This window comes from Acinonyx jubatus, chromosome B4 (assembly GCF_027475565.1).
Source record: "Acinonyx jubatus isolate Ajub_Pintada_27869175 chromosome B4, VMU_Ajub_asm_v1.0, whole genome shotgun sequence".
NCBI classification, from domain to species: domain Eukaryota; kingdom Metazoa; phylum Chordata; class Mammalia; order Carnivora; family Felidae; genus Acinonyx; species Acinonyx jubatus.
This window is the reverse complement of record NC_069387.1, coordinates 106,011,391-106,032,168: the sequence shown is the minus strand read 5'-3', so window position 1 is coordinate 106,032,168 and position 20,778 is coordinate 106,011,391. Positions and strand designations below refer to the sequence as shown.

At 35.5% G+C, this 20,778-nt stretch overlaps 1 pseudogene; it reads right to left on the bottom strand.

Annotated features, from left to right (window-relative positions):
* Nucleotides 1-20,328: 20,328 nt before the first annotated feature.
* On the bottom strand, nt 20,329-20,445 carry LOC113602908 (uncharacterized; annotated as a pseudogene).
* Nucleotides 20,446-20,778: the final 333 nt, after the last annotated feature.

Here is a 20,778-nt window from a genome sequence, read left to right as displayed (position 1 = left end):
AGTTTAAACTATGCTACATCATCTACTTTTAAGTTTGCAGTCTACAGGTTTCAACTAATCTAGAATATTTTGTCTGGCAGTCACAGACAAAGGGTTACAGAGTGATATTTGCTAGAGTGATGACAAAGATAATTCCAAGCTCCAGTAGTACCCAGGATGATCCATCTTACTCAAGACCTTGAAGTAGCAGTATAAATGAGTAAGGCATTGTGTTTGAGGCTTACACTCTCTCTCCGTGTTTATCTTTGTAAAAAGGTAACCTTGTTTTTACCCTTTCTGATGATTCTCACAAGAATTGAAAGAAGAGAATAGATAGCAACAAGCTTCCTTAAAAGGAAACTTGAGAATGACTTGAATTAGCTTTTAAACATTACAGCTCACTTCCCAGCAGATGTTTATGCTCTACCCAGCAAAGGTATACCACCATTTATTAGTAATTATATTAGTTTCTTACTGTTTCTGTAACAAATCACCATAAACTTAGTAGTTTAAAACACCTTAAATTCATTATCTTACAGTCCTGATGGTCAGAAGTCCAAAATCAGGCTCATTGGACCAAACTCAAATGTTGGCAGTCTGGTTCCTTCTGGAGGCTCCAGGAGAGAATCCATTCCTTTCCTTTTCCAGCTTGTGTAAGTCACCTGTACTGCTTGGCTGGTGGTTCCTTTCCAGCTATGGAATTACTCTGATGTCTTTTCACGTATAATTCCTCTCACATGTACAGCAGGCAGAATAGGATAGTATCCCCTCAACTCTAACAGAACTCTCTTTATATGTGCCACTATATAAGTACTCATTATACTGTATGGTAAATATGTATTACAGGTCTTTCTTTTCTGAAATATACTCTTCAACATCAGAGACCATGCTTTCTTCCTGAACCATCAGTGCCTAGAAAAATGTCTAAGATATAGTAGGTACTTACTAAATAAATGTTTACTGGTGATCTTAAAAACCTAAAATAGGGGCGCCTGGGTGGCGCAGTCGGTTAGGCGTCCGACTTCAGCCAAGTCACAATCTCGCGGTCCGTGGGTTCGAGCCCTGCGTCAGGCTCTGGGCTGATGGCTCGGAGCCTGGAGCCTGTTTCCGATTCTGTGTCTCCCTCTCTCTCTGCCCCTCCCCCGTTCATGCTCTGTCTCTCTCTGTCCCAAAAATAAATAAACGTTGAAAAAAAATTTTTTTTTTAAAATAAAAATAAATAAAAAAACCTAAAATAATATCTGCCAGATGAAATTTTAGCACTTCCTATGAAGGAAAAGTAAATGCCGTGAGGGATCCGTTCAAATTTCCTAAAAGCAAATTTGTTTTTGGTTATGTGGATTTTGATGCTTCAAGATAAATAAGATTGCCCTTCCATAATCCAACTTATAAAAAATAAAGAAAATATAATAGGCATTAACGGTTCATTTAACTTTGTCTCACTTATAATTTAGTCCATTAACTAAGAACAGTAGCAATTTTTTAAAAGTTTCTTATTCATTTTTAACTACCAAACCAAATATAGGATTTACTTATTTGATCAGACATAAAGTTAGTCTACATTTATTTTCCAGTGAAATATCATTTTTATATGTGGCTAGAGACTTGCATTTTAATCTCTTTTTTTATCCTAGCATTTTTCATTCCAAAAGAAAGAAGCAATAAAGAAGAATCATATACATAACCACTATTGAATATTTGTTATAAAAATGAAACTTGTAATGATATTTCAAAGAACGAAATCTGTCTGCAGAGTAAGTCCTGGGCTCTCCAGAGAATTGACACAACACAGATACAGATTCTCGCAGTCATTTCAGAACTATCTCCACAATGTAATGGCTTCCTAATTTGTAGCTGGATTATAGCATTTTCCTTCAGTTTGGAAAATACCTTGTTGGATCATTCATGCAAGAAAAACTAAGTAGCAAGTTGCGTCTTCTTTGACATTTATGGAGAATTCAGCTCAAATTTATGGGATGTGGGAGTAAGCAAAAGAAAAGAGCTCTGTCAAACCCAACTGCAATTTGGTGAAAAAGTCAGGAGAAAGTGGAAATTTATCTCTGTCTCTTTGATCTTTTTCATCTATTCATGTCAAAATACCACATCTGTCTAACTAAGGAAACTTTGTGATTTCTTTTGTTATTCATTCAACTTGAAATATAACAGAAATTCTTGACATAACATAATTTAGTTTTATATCTACAGTTCTCTCCTGGGAACTGTTTTATCTAATTAACATTAATCCATAAGTTTGCCTCAGAATTAGAAAGAAAGATTGATTGCCAATTGGTAACACACAGAAAACAATGAGATTGTTTTGTTTTTTGAATTAACCTTGATGTGGGGCAGCAATATTGGGCAGTTAGGAAGGATAAAAATTTAAAACTATATACATTTAAAACACGCTACTGTCTTGGGTAATTTAAAATCTCTATACTGTGCTTTTTCTTCCATCTAAATATAGAAAGACTAGTTGTGTAAGCTCACAAATCCCTCACCTCTTATTTAGGAACCAAACATTTGCACCAGGATAGCTCCAAACCAAAACCACAAGCCCAGAAGCATCACTAAGGTTCACTTTTATTTGTTTTTCCTCCTCAAGCAAGATATAATCTTCTTCCGTTAAACAATCATCTACTCTGTCTTCAGGCTTATGCTTATTTCAAAATTTATAAAACAGTAGATTCTTAGTTCACAAAACACAATATACTACTCTTGACAATGACACCAGCTATAATCTACAAGTAAATGTAAAAATTCTCCATTGAAGCTAGTAGCCTAAATATAATTACCTGGAAAATGTAAATTTAAAAAGTGGCTTAATTGCCTGCATAAACCAACAGGATATAAGTATTTATTTTTCAGGGGTATGTAGCATAGAGAAAATGACCATAAGAACATTTGAGAATAGAGAAAAACTGCAATCAGCACTAAATGTGGAAGAAATTATTTCTCCTTAAGTCCACAGGGATCCAGCAAATCTCAAGCAGTAGAAGGCATTCCAGCATACAACACATTTACCTCAATCTGTCCCAGAATTGCATAAGGCTGTAAAATAGCAATGAAGAATAATAGAAACACAGGTCCAGCAAGAAATTTAAAAAGCAACAACCTTACAACTTGGAGGAATATTTAAAGAAAGACTGAGAAAGTTTGCATTATTGCTTGAATGTGTGACCAGTGGGCCATATATTAATTCATAACAAATAATTTTGATTCCTTATAATTTGTAAGTCATTAGAATTATATATTAATTGCTAGAGCAGTATAAATAGTGAAAATAGTGAACAATAGTGAACAAAACCTATGCAGTAACTTTCTCATTCAGCATAGTGCTCAAGAGAAGCTAGACAAATATCATAATTCCAGGGAATGTAGTTTTTAAAAGCATACAGCAGAGGAACACGATTGGGACTGGTGTGGCAGAATTGGTTTCCCAATTGAACAGAGTGAGGGTGAGTTGTGGTCAGGGTAGAAGAAAGAAGCTGTGCATAGGTTCTGTGAATAGATAAGACTATGTGAATTTTTCAAAGTTAAACTGGACCACCAGAGCACAGAGAGTGAAGCATGCAGTGGTAGAAGACATATAAGATGGTCATGTTGCTTCACAACGCAGAACTTCCTAGAATATGTTAAGGAAAAGGAGTTGTTCTGTATCCTAAGGACAATTAGAAGTCATTGGTGTGTTTTATGCAAGAATATGAAACATAATCATATCTGCAGTTTGAAATACCCCTGAAGCTCTGATAAGAATGCTCGGACTGAATTAAGGCAATTCCATGAATAGAAAGCAGCAGAGCATAAAGGCAACCATGGAGAAAAAGAGAAAACTATATATTCAGGGGGTATTCAAAGGGATCAAAATAACAGATAGGACTTAGTGAAAATTTGGACAAGGGGAATGAGGGAGTGGGGAGTGTCGAGGACAACTGGATAAATGGATTTGTGCCATTAACTGATATGGGAGACAATGGAAAAAGAGACTATGAGTTCAACAATGGATATTTTTTTCATTTGAGGTGCATTTAAGATATACAGATGAAGATGACAAGTAGGCAGCTAGATCAAAACAATACTTGCACATTCTATCAAATAAAATACAGAAGACCATATGGTTAAAAGCTATAGTTTTCATTTCTCTTCTTTCCCTTCCCGTGAGCCAACTCTTCTAGCCATTTCTATTTTTTTATCTTAATTAGCAAATTTTGGTGGTTAATCCATAACTCCAGAATGAGCTCTTATTTTTTTTTTTAATTTATCAACTTCGGTTACCACCCACTCACAAATGAGGTAAAAGATAACACTTCTCTCATCCCAATGCTGATATTTATATTTTTATTTTCCCAAATTCTTACTAAAGACATACTGATGATTAAAGATGAAAAGTTTTATTTCTTTCAACTATTTGTACCTAAATCTCTGCTCAAATTAGTTGCTGAGTGTATCACAATTAATTCTGTGCTGTATGTTTAGTTTTCCTGAGTTATACTTCTTACTACCTTCTACAGTTCTTCAATGAAAAGAACTATTTCAGGTGTAATGAAAATGTATCACCTGAATAGATAGGCTACAAAAATGTATTTGTAGTTTTCAATGATAAGAATTTAGACATGAGGTTTTACAACTAGATAGAGATATGAATAATATGCAAAATTAAAGAAAATATCTTTTTTTTAATTTTTTTTAATGTTTATTTATTTTTGAGACAGAGAGAGACAGAGCATGAATGGGGGAGGGGCAGAGAGAGAGGGAGACACAGAATCGGAAGCAGGCTCCAGGCTGCTTGACGCGGGGCTCGAACTCACGAACTGTGAGATCATGACCTGAGCTGAAGTCGGACGCTCAACCGACTGAGCCACCCAGGCGCCCCAAGAAAGTATCTTTTTCATCCCAGCAGAAGTTAAAGCTGCAGAGAAAAACAATCTAGCTAATATAAAATTTCCATTAACAAAAACAGGCATATAATGTTGAAAATGATAAAAAAAAAATAGGCTTTGGTATGAATTGTCAAATTCATTCCTTCACTCTTTCATTCAACAAATTTATATGAACCAGCGACTATTCTAGATGTTGGAGTTATGGTTTTAAAGAGCTGTTGAGATAATAAACAAATGTATGTATTGCCTTTCCCATAATTCTGTTTTCTATATCCTCTTACATATCAGTATCTTTACATATATTCTCTCAAAAAAATTAAAGTTTTCCCTTATAAATTATAATATTTTAATTAAAAAACTTTTTAGTGATTTATTTATTTTTGAGACAGAGACAGAGTACAAGCAGAGGAGGGGCAGAGAGAGAAAGGGAGACACAGTATCTGAAGCAGGCTCCAGTCTGAGCTGTCAGCACAGAGCCCAAGGCAGGATTTGAACCCACAAACCACAAGATCATGACCTGAGCTGAAGTAGGTCACTTAACCAACTTAGCCACCCAGATGCCCGTATAATTTTGTAATAATTGTATTCACTATCATTAGGAAAAACTCAGCGTGCAATGAGGAATGAGAGTGTACCACCAGTCTCCCTTATTACAAACTAACATTAGGGGCATATAATCAACCTTAGTATTTGTTTTATGTGTTCTAACTGGCCAATAGTGTTTACGTTGCATTTAGTCTATGTTAGTCATATGTGAAACTTTTATAATAGTAATAACACCTGTGCTGAATACTAAGATCTACACTTTATATGTATTGTCTCATGCTTTGACTAGGTTATACAGCATTATTGAGTAACCTCAAATTTTAGTGGTAAACCAACAAAGACTGATTTCTTGCTCCTTCTACACATTCACTCTTGTTTGGTTGAGGGCTCTGTTCATATTATCCCAACACTTAAATCTAATGGAGAAGACACTGTCTGGAACACTGAGTGTGGCAATTTACACACAGGCTCTTAAAGTTTTCAAATGGAAGTGTCATATATCAGCTCTACTTATTGACCAAAACAGTACACAAGTCCCAGCTAACTAAAAGGGAACTGGGAAGTGCAATCCCATCATGTGCCATGGAAAAGAAATGGAAGTACGTAATTGTCAGCATTATTAAAAAGTATCGTTTGGTTCTTTACTACTCCCATTTTGTAGATTTTAAAAACTGATGTTTGCTAACCAAGGTTTCCAAACTTCTCAAATATTTTTCAGGATTACATAATATTCATAAAGTAATGAACTTTGTTATAGCAAAAATATCTTAACAAAAAAAGTAACTATCTTAAAATATGGATAAAACTCAGTTGTTAAGGGAAAGTATTATTAAAGCATATTAAAATATGTATTAACAAAATAATATTTTCACATGTAAATGCTCTGTTGTCTACATTTGAAAAGGATTTTATGTAATTACTATTAAATATTTTGACCTTGGAGCAATATAACTTTCATTTTGCCATCATGTCCACAAGATCATAACCGTTGACTCTTGATTTTGGCTCAGGTCATGATCTTGCAATTCGTGAAATCAATCCCTGCTTCAAGCTCCATGCTGTCAGTGCAAAATCTCCTTGGGATTCTCTCTCTCCCTCTCTCTCTCTTCTCATACTTGCACTCTCTCTCTCAAAATAAATAAATAAACTTTAAAAATTTATAAAATAGGGGTGCCTGATTGGATCAGTTGGTTAAGCGTCCAACTTCAGCTTAGGTCATGATCTGTCTGTTTATGAGTTGGAGCCCTGCATCTGGCTCTGTGCTGACAGCTCAGAGCCTGGAGCCTGCTTTGGATTCTATGTCTCCCCCTCTCTCTGCTCTCCCCCCACTCATGCTCTGTTTCTCTGTCTCTCTGTCTCTGTTTCTCTCTCTCTCTCTCTCTCTCTCTCTCTCTCTCTCTCCTTCTCAAAAATAAGTAAACAAAATTTTTTTTAATTATATTGTTTTTTCAATACAGATATTTATACAGATATATACACATAGTTATGTTCATATATCATATCTATTAGTGTGTTTCTATTTGAAGTGGCTGAGATAGAATCTATTCAAATTTAAAGAAAAATGTAAAATTGGTGAGGTCCTTTGTAGCATTATGATTCTATGAAAACATTTACCTTCCCATTCTTTAGCATTTAAAATAGCAATAAAATGGATAAATATAATTTGATGAAATTGGAAAACATTCAGTATATGCTACCTAACTTTTAATCATGCAACTGACTATTTGCTCTGGTGATTTATCTGCCCATCCTTCCATCAGACAGTATTCTTTATTATTCTGCCAGAAGGCAAACCATTGTTATCAATCAAATAAAGAAATACAAAATACATAGGTCCAATGTTGAAGTAACCAGAGTAAGTAATAATATAAATAATAATATGGTATGTTAAAATAAACAAACTTTTCTTAAAATGACTTATCATTTTATTGTTAAGTGAAAAGAGACAGAAAGAGAGGGAGATTATGGATGCACAAATATGGGTATAAGAAAAATAAGAAATGGCCTTTGTCTTCAAGATGCTAAAATTCCATATGTAGGGAGAAACAATTAACTCACAGGAATAAACTAACTAATATTGAATCGATAAAATTCATAGTAGAGATTTCAAAAGTCAGAAAGAACAGTTCAGAGAATGAGGGGGACCCATTCGTTGAAATAGCTGCCTCTTTGTCTTGGGGCAGAGCTACTCTTACCTTCCAGGATGAGTGGTTGGATCAACACTCAGGCTCTCAGAACAGAGTTTCATGTTTTCATTTCAACAGAAAATAGAAACATTTTTATTTTTCTTATTAAAATTTTCTAAGTATTTTAAAATCATTTTAAACATAAAGATCTAGAAATAAATGTTAGAAAAGGTAAAATTGTACACTTTAGTAGTAAAAACCGCAAATGGAATATGTGACCAGACTTCATCCACCTCCCGAAGACAGTATGAATTGAGTCTGAAAATGTCACCTAATCCCCAGGCACCTGACATACCTACATCTCAGCTAACTCATAAACAGAGTTGAACCTCTGCAATAATTGCAGCTGATGACTCTGATTCAAGTCATCAGGCAGTGAAATGGCACCTTTGGTCATTAATCTCTGAATGAAGTTCGAATACATAATGAATCAAAGAAAGATACTTGAGAATAATTATCCATCTGCTAGGCCATAAAATTCCATCAAGCTTAATTTATATATATAGAGCATGATTTTGACTCAGTGATAAGCTATTATATTCCATCATTCTATTAATAAACTTTAGCATTTTTACAGTAACTTACATGATTTGTAAAATTACATTAATGTTTATTTTCTAGTTACATGGAATTTCAAGATAAAGCTTCAAGATAAAGCAAGAAAAAATAAAAACAGACATGGAGTTCTAAAAATTCTCAGTTGATTAGGATGCTCTACTGGGTATTCCTTCCAGGATAAGCATATGTTTTATTTCTTTCATTATTATATGGAATTCCAATAAAAATAAAGTTAAATTCACTACAGTGATATCCAAAAAACTGCTCCCTGTAAAAGCCATCAATCCTCTCATTTCTAGTGAAGTTCTACATACCTTATAAATCATAAATTAATTCAGTCTTGAATTGAATCACAGGACCTAAAATACTTTAAAATTAAGTATAGCAGAGAATGATTTTTTTTATCAATTCCAGAACTAGGGCGCCCTCAAAGAAAATAGAGCATTAGACTTTTGTAGAGGTTGCATATATATTTTGTATGTGGCAGTAGTTTTAGGGTGGTAGATGTGAAAGAATTAGAAAATATAAATTGTATACTTTCTTATTTATAAACCAAACTGAGGAATTCTCTATCTTGACTTGCAAATTTGTATCACCTTGATTAATCATGAATTTTTATGATACATCATAATACCTCAAAATTCTAACAAGGGGTCTTTGATTAAACTTCACTAACAAATTTATTTAATCATTTAACCATATTTCTTAAACATTGAATCATTTAATAAAAATATAAATCAAGCTTATAGTTTTAAGACTATTCTGTGGAAAAAGAGCTTAATGAAAGCACCCCAAAAATACTTGGGTGCTATCAGATTATATTACATTTGCCAATGCCATGCACAGCATTTGTAAAATAGAAATCTATAATTCATGGCCAAGTTTTGGACCAGGAAGGAAAACAAAAGTTTTGAGTCTAGTTGTTGAACAACAATAAGAATTGAATTTTGAATGTTAGAACGATTAGATCATTGAATTATATGGCACCCAACCCACAAATCTAGGTCCCACGGCTTTGAAAGGAGGTAGCTGTGTGGATACAATAATACGTTATGGCAATGAGGGTTTGGTGGAGATGTGCCCATCATCGTCGGCAGCAGAGCTGGTGGACTAGGAGGGAGGAGGGCTGGGGGAATCCAATGAGCATGTCCCGGAGGCAGCATCACCATCAGCTGTCCAACCAGCTATGAGGCAGGTGGACAGGTCCAAATGGTCCCTAGTTCAGTCTCTGACCACAGAAGTATGGTTTTTAAGAGCCTCCTGAGTTTTGTACTACCAGTGGTGCCTCAGGTAACTTTGGTAGAGATAGACCTAAGGAGATACATAGGTCGCATAGGCATGACAGTACAGCTCTTGGACCACAACCACCTAGGTTGCCGTGAGTAAAATCGGTGTGGTGCTGTGGAAATGGGTAGACTAGAGGGGTTTTATGAGTTCACCAGGGACAGCAAACTGTCCCTCTCCTCTCCATGCGCAGTAAATAAAATAAAAAAGTTTTTTAGCAGTTGAATAAGACATTAAAAATGATTGTTGAGAGACAGAGAGAGACTCCATATATCTAACACAAGCTTTAAGGCATTAGACTGTCAATTGACAATTGTGTAATGACATAAGAAATAAAGAAAAGATAATGTGAGGGCAAGCTAGATGTAATGAAAAGTCAAACACTGATGTATTAGAGAGTGAATGATTCCACACTACTTAAACTAGCTTTAATGGAATCTTAGAAGAGAGAAGTCATTCAATGAAGTGTTTTCGCTTAAAGGAAACTTTAAACTTAAGGAATCAATACCCCATATGAGCTCAGGAAAATACAATTTGTCTTACTCCTGGAAACTAAAAATGCTTCTGTTTAATCTCACTCTTCAGAGTTTAATAGTGTTGGACTGTCTCCCTTTCTCTATTGCACACTAGTTCAGAATATATTTTTTCAGTGGTCAAGATGGATGAAAAATGAGCACAGCCTTATAGTAAACAGCAGCCCAGCACTTCTTACATATTTGGCAATAATGCATCAATTTCCATTCTCAAACATGTTTTCTTCTTCAGGAAATTTCCTGAAATAAGACCTCTCATTCTTCAGATTTCATTATACTCAACATCTTACATGCTTGTTTGTAATACCATTAGCGACTACTTATAGCAACTACTTCTCTATGTGTCAGCAGAATAGTAACTGAATTACATGTAATACTTCATTTACATCTGCCAATTATAAGTGGGTAATATTACTGTCTCTTTTTTATAGACGAGGAAAATGAGCACAAAGAGGTTAGATAAACTTCCCAAACATTTGAATGTAGAAAATCTATCTCCAGTGGACACTTTTTAAATTTTTTTTAATATTTTATTTTATTTTGAGAGAAACAGAGCACAAGCAGGAAAGGGGCAGAGAGAAAGACAGACAGGCAGACAGACAGAATCTGAAGCAATCTCTGGGCTCTGAGCTGCCAGCACAGAACCCAATGAGGGGCTTGAACCCACAAACCTCAAGATTATGACCTGAGCCAAAGTCTGACTCTTAACCAGCTGAGCCACCCAGGCACCCTCCAGGGACACTCTTTTAACACAAACAGTGTTAACTACCCTATAGAATTTATAGTTAACACTGTGTACACATGTTCCTAAATCATAAGATTCACATAAGATTGATCATATGTTCATGAAGTATGGCAACTTATATGCCACCAAGGGTTTTTATTTATTTAAAACACTTGGCAAGAGAGGAGCCTGGGTGGCGCAGTCAGTTAAACATCCAACTCCGGCTCAGGTCGTGATTTCGCGGTTTTTGAGTTTAAGCCCAGCGTTGGACTCTGTGCTGACAGCTCAGAGCCTGGAGCTTGCTTTGGATTCTGTGTCTCCCTCTCTCTCTGCCCCACCCCTACTCACACTCTGTTTCTCTCTCTCTCTCTCAGAAATAAACAGTTTTTAAAAATTTAAATACTTGGCAAGAATAAAGACCTAAGTCCAGTGGTATATACCTAATCAAAATTATTAGAACTTGTGAATGAATCATTTCAATCATGGTATTGACATATCAAAGTATATGATATTTGCATTATATCTATTCCATATTAGTATTTGTTCTCTTTTACGTAACTGCCAACTCTGTTTTTAAAATAACATTCTCTGGAGAGGGAGAATGGATTCACGTATGCATCTGAAATAAATTTCCAGGAGACAAGAAATAGAAGGCAGAAGAACAGGCTCAGTGGTTTCCATTCGGTGCCACTCATTGCACCTGGACCTCTCGGAGTTGAGGACAGGACTGCAACAAGGGAGCTAGCAGGCACTGGGAGTAGTCTGAGGAGGACTCTGACCTTGTCCCCACCCTTTGAACTAGCACAGTTCTCTTTCATCTATTTTGCATTTTCAGGGTGCAGCTCTGTGACCAGGCTAGAAAGAGCTGTGCAAATGAAGGTCCACTAGCCACTCTATGAGCAGAACAGCTACGGGTGCAGGATTGCAATTTATGAAAGTGTAGAACATCTCTTAATCTCAAAGGATACTCTCAGAGTAGATTCTTTTAGGAAAATCTGAGGTCAATAGATAATCACCAGGTTACAATTTGATGGGAGATCAGAGACTCTGGGAACTCATGCCAACTCTTAAACAAGACACCTCTAGGGGTACCTGGGTTGCCTCAGTTAGTTAAGGGTCCAATTCTTGGTTTCGGCTCAGGTCATGATCTCAGGTTTCATGGATTCAAGCCCCAAGTCTAGTTCTGCGCTGTCAGCACAGAGCCTACATGGGATTCTCTCTCTCTCTCTCTCTCTCTCTGTCTCTCTCTCACTCCCTGCCCTTCTCCTGTTTGCTTTCTCTGTATCTCCCTCAAAAATAAATAAGCTTAAAAAAAAAAAGGCACCTCTAGGGAAAAGCCTCTAGGATCCATCCCTCATTTCTAGAAAGGAAAAAAGGTGGTTGAATGATCCCTGGTTTCATCCTTCGCTGAAAAACTTCTTAGTATCTGACAACTTCTCAGAATCCAAATCCACAATTAAATTATCTTTCAGAAAGCTAAGCAATAATTGTCGTCCTGGTGACAGCAAAAAAATAATAATAATAATAAATAAATAAATACTTCCTCTCCCTTATCAGCAGTGAGGTCAAATTATCAACAAAATGATTTTATTACATACACTGCCAGTTTTTCATTGTTTTTTCAGTTCGCTTGGATGGAAAGGGCACAATTAAGGTCTTTTCCAGAATCATTTAAAGGGAAACTGAAGCCTAGTGTTAAACTAATTAGTCATATTTGAGGATGAACAGTTTAATGATGATCCTAAATGCTTTTGATTCTTTTTTGAGAGGTAAGTGGGTGTTAAATTATACATAAAAATTGCTTCTCATAAAAGAAATATTTTATTAAAATCTTTTTAAAAGTTGGATACATTCTCATAATCAAATTTCCTAAGAAAAATATGACAAAGGATGATTTAAATTTCCATTTACTGAAAAGAAGAATAATTTATCAATTAATTTGTACCAGGTACAAAATCCTAACAAATATTTGAGATAATCCTGAGGAAAGTTATTTTACTCATTTGAGAGGAAAATAATTTTTGTGTTTTACAAAGTGATTACAAAAATATGCTGATTATAAAGAAAATTTGTGGTTTTTTTTTAACACAAACTTTCAGGTAGCTAAAAGGAAATATAAACTTAAGAAAAATTTTTTTAAGGTTTATTTATTATTGAGAGACAGAGACAGAGCATGAGCATGGGAGGGGCAAAGAGAGCAGGAGACACAGAATCCGAAGCAGGCTCCAGGCTCTGAGCTGTCAGCACAGAGCCCAACACAGGGCTTGAACCCACAAACTGCTAGATCAAGACCCGAGCCGGAAGTCGGACACTTAACCAACTGAGCCACCCAGGCACCCCGAAACTTTGAAGGCTAATCATTATTTCGTTTGACAGAATTGGAGAAGGAAACTAGATACATTTTCAAGCCAAATCTGTTTGCAAGGAATATGGTAAAAATCCTAATGTCTCAGAATTTGCAACTGTTTTCTCCTTTAATCACATCTATTCCTAAACATTTTTATAAAAAGCTAAAATAAAAAAACTGAGACTAATAAGCACTAACTTTACAAAGGCCATTTTTTGACATAATTAAATTCCTATTCAATTAACAGAGGTCTCTTCTCCAGGTTTCGCTTGGTGTTTGGGAGTTTAATACATCAATAAAGGATTGGAATTAATGAAACATTACATAAGTATGTGCTTTATGACACACACTAGTAAGGATCAGATCTTCATCTTATTTTATCTGTTTTGCACAAATTTATTTCTACTTTAGATAATTATATTGTGCCAGGACTTAAGGTTTAAGAGACAAGTAAGAAAGACTGCCTTCTATTAAACAGATTTCAGTATCATTGGGAGAAACTTTTCCAGGAGAAAAAAAAAAAAAGCTCACTCATCTATTATTGCTAAAATAGGGACTGGGAAGAGAACTATTATTCTATAATGCTTTCATTTTCATTTCAAAGAAAGATGCTAGGTGCCTTATCTCACTACTAAGTGCACAAACTCTGACTAGATTACATGACTAGATTAAATTGTATAATTAAGAAAAATGATTCTTTTAGAGAGATTAATTTGCTTAAAATCACACAATTTTGATGGAACAGTTCTAATTTGAACCAAGGTAGGTCCCACCCCACTCACATTTCCATGCTGTGCTTCTCTTCCTTTGAAACAGCATGTAATTAAATCTCTGTGAACCTGACCTCACAGGCAGATACTTAGCCTGTACTCCTCAGAGGCTAGAGGCAGAATCTTCCAAGTGTCAGACTTGAGGTTTGGCTACAATTTGAAATACGGCACCTGATTTAAGTTTAAACTTAAAAAAAAAGAAAAAGGAATAAAAAGAAGAAACGTGGGAGTAAGATAACCCCAGAGCCTTATTATCTCCATAGTCTAATGAATGTTAAAGGGATAAGAATTTCTGTATTTTTTTTTATGCATGTGTGTGGCAAAAACAAAAATTTCATAGGAACATAGGTAAGGATGCTTTTTAATGCAGACTGCTTGGAGGAGGAATGAGTTTAGGTTCTCACAGAGTTGATCTGAAGATGACACCTTCACATTGACATGACTTACTAATAGAGGAATGACATGAAGCTTATTTTAACATTGTCTTTATAAAAACTTCGGTACCAATTTAGCTTGTCATGAGATGTCATGATTAAGAGTCCAGACCTTGTAGCAGGCAAACATGAGTGCAAATCCTAGTTCTCAAATTAGTAGTAATCTTTAGCAATTAACTTGTACATATTTTCTCATTTGTATAATTGGGAAATTACTGAGCATTCTGAAGTGGAGTTTCCTGGAGCAGATTTAATAATATATGAAATCTTAGTGCATACCTGAAAGATACATTAATAAATTATTTTTATTTTCCTTATCATTGTTATTTTGTTATTATTACTGTTGCTTTTGTTGGTTACTATTGTTATTGTTGTCATAAATATTCTGGTACCTACAGCATTGTTGTATAGATTAATTCTAATTATGCACCTGAATAAAATGAAAAAACAGTTTATTCTGAAAACCTATAAAGAGCATAGGAGTTAAATGGGGTTGAAAATCCACTTACGCACTAAAACTTTTTAACTGTATTTTATTATATATTATTCAGAAAATAATAATATAAAAATTAAAACCTGTTGAATTATAAATATTAAAGCAGATATTTATTTTAGGCATAAATAGGACTCAGAATATTAAGCATCTTAGAAGAATTTGTGAAAAACTCATAGAACCCATGCATTTTATTAATAATCATCTAGTACATATCTGTTTATTTATGTTTTTGGAAGCTTTTTGGTGCTAGTATTTTCTTAAGGTTAGCATTTTCTTTCCTAGAAAGAAGTTTTCTACCTCCTAGAAATAATTTCAGAAATATATTTATTTTGGAAAGAGAGAAACTATGTAAAATAATTTGAATCAGTTCTTTTCACCAGAATTTTAGAATTAGAGAGGGATAGGGGCACCTCGGTGGCTCAGTCTGTTAAGCCTCCAACTCTTAATTTTGGTTTAGGTCAGATCTCACACTTTGTGGGTTTGAGCCCCATCTCAGGCTCAGTGCGCATGGCGCAGATCCTGCTTGGGATTCCCTGTCTGCCTCTCCCTTCACCGCCCCCGCCCTCTCTCTCAAAAATAAATCATTAACATTAAAAAAAAAAAAGAATTAGAGAAGAAAAAAATGGATAAAGAAGTTGACAATTAAATTTGACCTTTGGTTATTTCATAAGATTTGATCCTTCTACTTCTGTGGTCTCTTTAATAAGTTAAATAAGTTAAATGCTTAGCCAACTCTTGTATATAGGAAAAGCAAAATTTTCCTCAAATGTTTGATCATAGATCCCAGAATAAGAAAGAGGCTAAAGAGTCAGAAAAATAAATAAATGGAGGGAGATACTGGTAGTGGTGGATGAAGGACTAGAGGTCATGCTTTTAGATGAAAATTATGGTCTAGGAATGAAGACACATGGACAAGAGCCAGATTGAAGGCTCTAGTCAGATTTCTGAGTTCAAGACTCTGACAGAAGCCTTGATTAAGATACAAAACAGACCCTGTAAGTAAAGTCACGGGTACAAACAGAATGGAAATCTGTAGTTTGGGGACATGGTACAACTTTGGAGTCAGAGAGCTCACCAATACTAATGTGAACATCCTGTTGTTAAGGACAGAAAAGGAGGATGAAAGAAAGATTATGGGTGAAGTGCCAAGCCATCGATGAAGATGGGAGAGTGTCTTAGATGTTGGTGAGTGTCTATAATGAGAAGGGGTAGTGCCCAAAGTCCCACACAGAGTTATCAACAGAGAAGCTATTTAATTAACATAACACAATGATGATGATGATCTACAAGCAATTGTCTGAATCAAAAAGATAGCTGACAACCTCATCTTGTCTCACTGAAGGAAGAAATGAGAAAAGTAGATTTCCTTTTTGGGAGCCGCTGGGTTATCAGGGAGTGTGGTGGGCTGAGCTGTGTCCTCCAAAAATTGATGCCCATCAAGAACCTCAGAATGTGACCTTATTTGAAGATAGGATTTTTGCAGATGTAATGAGTTAAATTAAAATTCAGTCATACCAGATTAGAGTGGTCCCTAAATCCAATGACTGATGCCCTCATAAAAAAGGAGAAGACACACAGTGGCCTCTGGGTGACTCAGTCGGTTGAGCATCCGACTTTGGCTCAGATCATGATCTTGCTGTTCGTGAGTTCGAACCCAGCGTTGGACTCTGTGATGACAGCTCAGAGCATGGAGCCTGCTTCTGATCTGTGTCTCTCCCTCTCTCTCTGCCTCTCTCCCACTCACACTCTGTCTCTGTCTCTCTCTTTCAAAAATAAATAAACATTAAAAAAAGAAAGAAACAAAAGGAAAGACACAGAGACATAAAGAAGACTTTCTAGAAATAAGCAGAGACTGGAGTGATGTATCTACAAGTCTAAGAATACTAAAGATTGTTGGCCACCACCTGAAAGAAGCATGGAAAAGATTCTCCCGCAGACCCTCCAAAAGGAATTAAATCTCTCAACATCTTGATCTTGGACTTCTGGCTTCCTTATCAGTGAGAAAATAAAGTTCTATTCTTTTAAACCATTCTGTTTATAATTATTTGTTTTGGCATCCCTAGGAAACTAGTACAGAGAGAACGTAAATTTTCAGCTATTCCAAGAAAAGGAGAATTGAAAGAAAACGTTAAGGATAGGCATCATAGTTAACATAGAGATGGACAGTGATACACTTGGCCTAAAAAGGAAGGAACTGATCTGAGAGGTAATTATAGAGAAGGAGGTGATATTAAGGAAGATGCCTTGACCAAGATCAGCAATTGTCCATGATAGGGATTTTGATGTCGAGAGTCATAAAGAACACACAAAAAGACAGTATTAGAAAAGCTAATAGAATCAATTAACCCCCACTCAGAGCTATGCTTAAAAAATCTGGTCTGAAACTTCTTTATGAGAATCATCATGATATAACAGAACTCAGTGTTGTAGTCACACAGATTTGGATTATAATCTTTGTTCTTCCACAAATGAGTTATGCATATTTGGAAAATTATTGGCCATTGTTTATAGAGTTGTGAAGATTCATATGACATTTACTGAGCCCTAGTACATTGCACTCTATGTAAAGAAGATAGAGAAATGACCCCTTGGGTTATTGTGGGATTGAATAAAATAAAATACACAGTAAGCCCTCCATATATGTTAGCTTTAGTTGATATTAGCTTTTCTTCTCCCTCTCTGAGGTCTGATGATTAATACAAACTCCAGAAAAAAGAGGAGTGCCATCGGAACTATGTCTGTTCATGTAGTCCATTTGAATTTTGTGACATGCCAGTTGAAAAACCACGAGATTAATGTGTTGTCACAGAAAATGCTGAATGTAGAGCTTCAGAACACATTTTAAGATATTTTTGAGGTGTGCCCAGTTCAGTAAAAATATGCTGATGACATGAGAGAATATGTTATTAATGACACATTCTTGGAACATTACTATATTTTGAATCACATGTTATCATTGCACAAGTGTGTACATAAAAGCAACAATAGATTACTCATCATGAGAATTCCCAAAGCATAAACACTTGTGCACTCTCTCTGATATTGCTCCCAGATGTTCACACATAGTAAAAGGAAAAAGAAAGACTGTTCAAGCAAAATAAATAAAACTTCTCTGATAATCTTTCATAAATGACATCAAAATTATAATTTCTTAACTATATTCTCTATTGATAAACTGTATCTCTAAATTAGAGTAATTAGTATCTATTCCCTGCTTTCTAGTTTTTCCCTTAACCTTTTGACCCAATAAACAATTCTACAGCATTTTTATTGGGGTAAATGTTCACAAACACTTTGGGCACTGAAGCAGGTCCAAATTATCTTCCCTTTCTTTAGGAATTCTAATTCCTTTCACTCACTTTTCAAGAAATAAATGTGAGCATTTACCATATTCCATGAACTGGTCTAGGTATACTGGCCACACCTGCATCCCAGCAAATGTCATCCCTGCCTTTGTGGAGATGACACCAGGTGGAGTGGGGGTGGAGCAGGCTGGCTGAGGAGACAGGCCAGAAACAAGTAAACAAATAACAAGTAAATGTACATAATGAAGTCAATATAGTAGATGGTTCATAAAAGGCACTGCTCAGTGGATGTCTCACTAACGAGGGTATGTGAGAAGTAAGACCTGAATCATTATCGAAAGTGAGATATATAGAGAACTGAAGAAAACGTTTTCTAGACTGAAGATCAGAAGGAACAGAGACCCAGAAAAGGAGTTCAGCTTGTGGGAAGAGCATAAAGGACAACATCACGCGCGCGGCAAGAGTGGAAAGGAAAACAGCAGCGCCGGTGAGGCAGGAGCCAGATAATGTAGCATCTCCCAGGCAAAAGTCAGGAGCATGGATTTTATTCTAAAAGTTTGGGAGAAGGCAGGAAGAAAATAGAGAGTTTTATGTAAGAGAATGCATGATTGGATTTATAGCTTAAAAAACTACTCTGGCTACTCAAAGAGAAGAAACTATAAAGGAACAAGCAGGACCAGTGACATAATTTGCAAAGTACAGCACAAAATGGAAATGTAGAATGCTTTGTTCAAATACAATGAACAATTTCAGGTGGATTACAGTAGAACATTAAACCAAGTGAGGGCCCCTCTGTGTGTGGGGTCCTGTGTGATTAAACAGATCCCATTTCCATGAAGCCAGCCAGCCAGCCAGCCCTAGGTTCTCTCATTTTTTCTCTCTTTGTCTCTCTTCCTCTTCCCCCACCCCCACTCCACTCCTCACCTCCTCTCTGTCCACCAGCCTCCCTGGCTCACTAGCTTCTTTTTCTTCTCTGCATCTCTCTTACCTTCTCTAATGATCGACCTATTCTGCTTATTCAAGGTCTCTACTTCCCATAATTGGGTCTGCCATGGTTGTAAACTCAAGTCCAATTTTACATTAAGTTTCAACTTAGACCCCACAAGCAACAACATACAGAGTAACCTCATTTTTCTCCTGAAATTATCAAGGGGAAAATATAATCCATTCTTCATTCTCTAGGGAATAGTTCTATCATGGACTGATCATCCCCCATCAGGGGTAGGTGGAGTATCATATAATACAAAAATGACCACCTGGACCTGCCCTTTACCAAGAAGTTTCTTCTCTGGGGGCACTTTTTAAGTAATTTGAGTATGATGTGGCTGCAGTAAGAGTTCCAAAATATATTTGGATCCATCTCTGTTTTGAGAGAACAATACAAATTTTAATGCAATGAACCTAAGTGTTTGACCTCCCCTCTAAAAAGCTCATTGTCATTTTTAATTTGACATCAAAAATTAATTTGGGAATATTTTTTATTTCCATGATACATGGTCAAAAAAGTTTAAATATTTGCAAGAAAAAATAAAAGATAATTGCTTCTGTGATATTTATCATTGTTTAATAACTGATATATTTATTTTACTTTAAAATTGCTTGTATGCACTAAATGGCATAAAGCAAAAAATAATTACTAGCTTGCACTTATCAAGGGAAAACTAACTTTTAAAATTAATTGCTAGTCAAATTGAAGACTGCCTCTGTATATTACATACTGGATCATTACGTTTTATTTTTGAACCAGAATGTGATGAAGTATGAACTGTAAGTGTGAAAAGCGCTATGTCTATGGGCAACCTTCATCATCCTGTGTACCACTGATATTACACGTTCCCTTTTTGAGAGTCAAGAGACTTGTTTTATTTCTCAGAGCTAAGATTAGAACAAAAGGCAATGGATTTCATTTCAGCATATTTTGTTTTCCCCAAAGCCAGACTAATAATGAGGACCTTAAATGAATTTGAACAAGAATTTCACCATATTAGCCACATTTATGAAATGGAACGGTAGCTATTTCAAATGAAAGAGTTCAATCTTATAATTTTTTGATTAGATAGATCTCTAGAAAGTTTCAACATGCAGTTGTGGCACAGGAAACAAGGTAGACATTTTTGAACATGACAAAATCATACTTTTTTTTTTTTACAGTTTATTCATTTATTTTTACCCAAATGGGGGTACACTGTATACACCATTCTTCACTTTTTTGATTTAACAAAAATCTTGTTCCATTTTGATATGTAATAAACCCACTTCCTTCTTGTTAGTAGGTGAAAAATATTTCATAAGAATATGCAATGCTTCACGAATTTGCATATCATCCTTGCACAGGGGCCATGCTAAAATAATACATTTGTAAAAGCTACTTTTATTGTCCAATTGTGTTTGATTTTATATGCTAAATTTTCTATTCTTTAAGTTTAGCATCTCTTAAAGTATAGTACACAGGCTATCTTCATAGAATCATGGATGATAGATGGTGGGGAGGAGGGCGTGATATAAACATAGATTCTGGGTTTCACTTGAGGTATACCTACTGAATCAGAACACTTAAGTTATTTTCTATGACTCCCTCTCTCCATCACTACCACCAGAAATGATCCAAAAGTGATTAGAAATGGTTCATTCTCTTCAGCCCCATCACCTACCAACTAATCCAAAGTTTGTTCCTTTTGAGGGCTTGTCTTCTCCAAGATGACTGACAATGGAAATGCCTATTCCCTTCAGGGAAAACCA